Source organism: Fukomys damarensis, unplaced genomic scaffold (genome assembly GCF_012274545.1).
Source record: "Fukomys damarensis isolate Sample0158 unplaced genomic scaffold, DMR_v1.0_HiC HiC_scaffold_11, whole genome shotgun sequence".
Lineage (NCBI taxonomy): Eukaryota > Metazoa > Chordata > Mammalia > Rodentia > Bathyergidae > Fukomys > Fukomys damarensis.
The window spans coordinates 28,576,142-28,581,289 of NW_022900923.1; positions in this window are offsets into that span (position 1 = coordinate 28,576,142).

Consider the following 5,148-nt stretch of genomic DNA (forward strand, 5'->3'; position numbering starts at 1 on the left):
TTTTTTTTTTTTTTTTTTTTACCAGAAGCTGAAGAGAGGCAGAGAGGAAAGAATGAAGAGCAGTAGGAAAACAGTGCAAAGCTAGTTAGATAAGGATAATAAGATCCAGTGTTCTTTTGCATAGTAGGACTATAGTTAACAATAGTGCATTTTCCAAGGTAGATTGAAGTATTTTAAATGTTATCATTGCAAAGAAATGATGTGTTTTAGGTTATGATATGTTAATTACCCTAATTTGATCATAGCTCAATAGGTACAGGTATCAAAACACCACACTGTAGCCCTAAACACACACAGTTATGTGTTAATCCAAAATAAAATAAAGTACTAGTGAAGATACAAATAAAGTGGAACACTCATGCACCAAGAAAAGTATACATCAAAGTTAAGTGCATCAAAAGGCATTAGTAGGGTGCAGATATTTTCCAAAACGTTTATTATGATAACACATCACTTTAGTATCTATAATGATTAATCTTACGTGTCAGTTTGACTGGGTAAGGGATACCCAGCTAACTAGTAAAACATATCTGATGAGAAGGGTACTGGGACCTATGGGTCATGTTCTCCGTGCACGATTTCACTATCCAGTCTCAGCATGATGACCCCAGTGGTTGATACAAAGAGCACCCACCAAGTTCTGCATGCTTGTCGCTGTAATACGTGCCTCCACACTTTACCTCCGATTGACCACAGAGTTCCAACCCAACTGACATTTCTGACACTTCTTGAGGAATAAGGCTGCAGTAGGCTTCTTGTGAAAATTCCTAGACCAGCCAGGAGATCAGTCACCCACTTCTAATTCCTTCCCTCCACTCAAAAACTGGTTTCAGGGAAAATCTGAGAAAGTATAATTATGTCAATTTGTGGATGGGGAGACACAGTCTAAGAGGACTGTTCTTTTTACCATTGAATGGTGGCTTTCTAAGTTATGTGGGCTTGGAATTTTTTGCTACTCTGAGTTCTGGTGAGTTCAAAGTTACTGTTCTTCTCTGTAAATATTTTCTATTTGAAATTCTGTGGTTATATTGATCAGATCTCCCTTTACTGGGACAAAATAATTGACACTTGAAACTTTTAAAAGGAGCCGTTTATTTTTACTTAAACTTTTAGAGTTTTCAATTTATGGTTGTCTGGCTCCAAGACAGAGACATCATGGTGGAATGGCAAGGTGGAATAAAGCTGCTCACTTCATGGTGGCAAGGAATCAGAGCATACGGGAAGAATGTCAGAGAAGAAGGGGCTAGGGAAAAGGTGTGGTCCCCAAGGTCATGTTCCTGTGACCTACTCAGACACACCCAGTAGGGTGCTTTACCAATCTCTCAAGCCAATCAAGTTAGCAGTCAAGATTATCACAGTGGGATATGGGCCAGAAAATGTTAGCTGCAGAAAATGTTAGCTACTTGAACTGCCTTGTGAGTACATCTTCAATTCTGAACATCTAGTGAGTCTTTAATCAGCCCTAAATTATTTTTAGACTTAGGTTTCAGTGTTAATTGTAATCCTCTAGAGATAATATGTAGTTTTTCTTCATTAGCGTGGAGGACTCCTCACATTTCTGCAGTCCTATTAAATAGTAACTTAAACCTGCAAAGGAGCATTGAAAGTTTAGGCATTTATATTTTTCCGGAATATGTATTTCCCCCACTTTTACAAATGAAAAACAATCACAATTTACCTAAAATATAAATTTGTCAGACTTCTGGAGAACTAGAAACAAGTTGTTTAGTGTGTCCCATTTGGATGTAAACAAAAATATTGTGGCCTAAAAGAACTTCTAAATTTTCTCAATATCTAATTTTTTCCCTTGAAAGCATGAAATATACTGAGACTATCTGGACTTGCTTATTTTTTTTTAACACTTTAGAATCCCTCTTTAAAATACTGAGATTATGGCAAGTGGTAATTTTAATGTTCCTGGTAATACAGGGAGTAGATAGATGGGTTACATTGGATTTCCTCTGATAATATAATAATATTAATGTTTTTGAGGAACTATATTATTTATAATATTAATATTGGTGTTATCAGTTGACAAAAGAGTCAAATTTTATTGTTTTAGGCAATAGATTTTAGGTTATCCTTGATAAAAAAAAAAAAGAGCTGGATTCTGTGCTCAATGTTCCAACTCTTCCAGGGGCAACCCAAAGTACTGGCTTTTATCGCTCCTCCATTAGGGCATGAGAGCACATTCTAGCTATTTAAAGCAGCTGAGAAAAACGGTGTTGCAGGGGAGCTACTAGAATTTGAAAGGCCCTCACAATCTCTTGCCAGGCTGATTTATGAGAATCTTCTGTACAAAGCTAATTTGTAAAGACTGGCAGTGATAGGTGTTTTGTTAAATTTGTAGATGCAAAAAAATAAATAAATAAAAATAAATAAATAAAGAGTTTAGGAAAAATGAATAAACAATGAATACAGTATTCCTCCCAAGAGGCAAAATTTAAATTGCTAGAAACTCACAATAATGAAATGTTGATAGATGGTTTGCCTGATAGAGAATTCCAAAATAACCACCATAAATATGTTTAGTCAGACCAGGAGACTAATGCATGGAAGAATTTCAATAAAGAGAACATATTTATTCATCAGAAGAACATGATTACTGACCTAAGAAATCAAACAGAAAGAAAAGAACAGTGAACTTGAAGACTATTGGAAATTATCCAAAGAAGCTAAACTGAAAATGAAGAAAGTTTAAGCGACTTATGGAATTCCATCAAGTGTACCATTATGCACATCACTGGCATCCCAGACAGAGAAAGGAAAAAAGGAGGAAGTTTAATCAAAGAAATAATGGCTGAAAACTTCATAAATCTGAGGAAGGAAGTAGATGTTTAGATATAGAAAGCCAACTGATCCCAAATAGGATGAATAAATAAGATACTCACATCAAAATATATTATAATCAAATTGTCAATAGCCAAAGACAAAGAGACTTTTAAAAGCAGTAAAAGAGGAACCACGTTGCATAAAATGATCCCATATAAGACTACTAGAGGATTTCTCAGTAGAAATATTGTAAGCCAGAGGGTATTTTCTAAGTGCTGAAGAAAGGAAAGCACAACAAAAAGAAACTCCTGTCAAGCAAGGATACTGTATCTAAATAAACTCCTTCAAAAATGAGGACAATATAAACATTTTTTCAGATAAACAAAAACAGAAAGAATTCATGACCACTGGATGTAATTGCTAAAGAAATTTTCTAGTTCAAACAAACATGCTAACAGCAATACAAAAGCACATACCTCATGTGCTTTAATGAACAAAACTCAATGGTAAAGATAAATATGATGGCAAATAGATAATACTGCTATACCCTAATGGAGTTAGATAAATCTCTTTAATTCTAGTATAAAATTATAACAGCATTAAAATAATTGTAATTATAAAAATAAAATAATGTATGCACAATATAAAAAGTCATTTAAATTGTGACATAAATGCACAAAATGTGTGGAAGGAGGAAATAAGAGCATATTTTTTGCAGAATTAGAATTAAATTGTTAGCTTAAAATAGAATTTTATGAGTTGTTTGATATAAGCCTCGTGGTAACCACATAAAAAATACACATAGGAAAAAAAAGGCTAAAGGTGTAGGGGAAGTGGGAAGGGTAGGAAAAAGGAAATAAGGAAAAAGAAAAAATCTGAGAAAACAAAAAATGTAAACAAAGTTTTTGTAAATAGGGAAGGGAGGAGTGGGTGAAGGGAGGACAGGGGTATGGGGAAAAATGAGAACCAAGACCTGTCATGTAAAGGTACAGGATCCCATTGATGAATGTAACTGTACTGTTTACCTAAAAAGTACCAATAAACTCAATGAGAAAAAAAAGAAAATATACACAAAAAAGGAATTAAAAAATGTCAACATGAAAAAAAATTCCATGAAACATAAGACAATGAGGGGAAAAGTGGTGCAAAAGTTCTGCAAGACTGACACAAATGCAATAAAGGCAACAATAAGTAGTTTCTATCAATAATTATTTTAAATGTAAATGGATTAAATTACCTAATCAAAAGGCATAGTTTCTGAAGAGAGCGGGGAAAAAACCCAAAAACCAAGACCCAATATTATGTCATCTACAAGAGACTCTCTGGCTATAAAAATACATCCTGGCTGAAACTGAAGAAATGAGAAAAGATACTTTATACAAATAGAAACTAAAGGAGAACAGAAGTGAATATATTTAGTAGACAAATTAAATTTTAAACAAAAACTTTTATAAAAGACCAAAAGGAGGACTGGGAATTTAGCTCAGTGGTTCCACCACCTGCCTCACAAGAGCAAGGTTCCAAGTTCAATCCCAGGTAGCCAAAAAAAAAAAAAAAAAAAAAGACAAAAAGCAATTTTTATATAATAATAAAAGAATCAATTCACCAGGAAAAGATCATAGTTATAAATATGTACACACTTACCATGAAACACTTAAATATGCACAGAAATGAAGGGTGAAAAAGACAGCAATACAATAATAATATGAGACTTTAATATCCCACTTGCAATTAAGACTAAAACACTGGGATAGAAAAATCAATAAAGAAACAGTAGAACTGAACAACAGTATAGACCAAATGAACCTAATAGACATATACAGGATGTTTCACCTAACAGCAGTAGAGTAGTGATTCTTCTCAAGTGTACATAGAACTGTTTTCAGGATAGATCACATGCTAGGCCACAAAATAAATATTAATGAATTTGCGGTTGAGATCATTCAAGTATATTTTGCAATCATTATGTAGTGAAACTAGGATCAATAATATAAAGTAATAGGAAAATTCACAATATTTGGAAATTAAACAACATACTCTTAAATGACTATTGGATCAAAGAAGAAATCAAAAGGAAATGAGAAAACAAAAAGCAAAAATGGGACAAACAAAACCCATTTTATTTTTTTCAGGACAAACAGAAATGAAAATACAACATACCAGGCCAGGGATTTAGCCCAGTGTTCCAGCACCTGCCTTGCAAGCATAAGGTCCTGAGTTCAATCCCCGGTACAAAAAAAAAAAAAAAAGAAAAGAAAATACAACATACCAAAACTTATGTGATGCAGCAGAGGGGAAGTTTATATCAGGAAATATCATTAAAAAAATAATGATATCAAATAAACAACCTAACTTTATATGTCAAGGAGCCAGAGA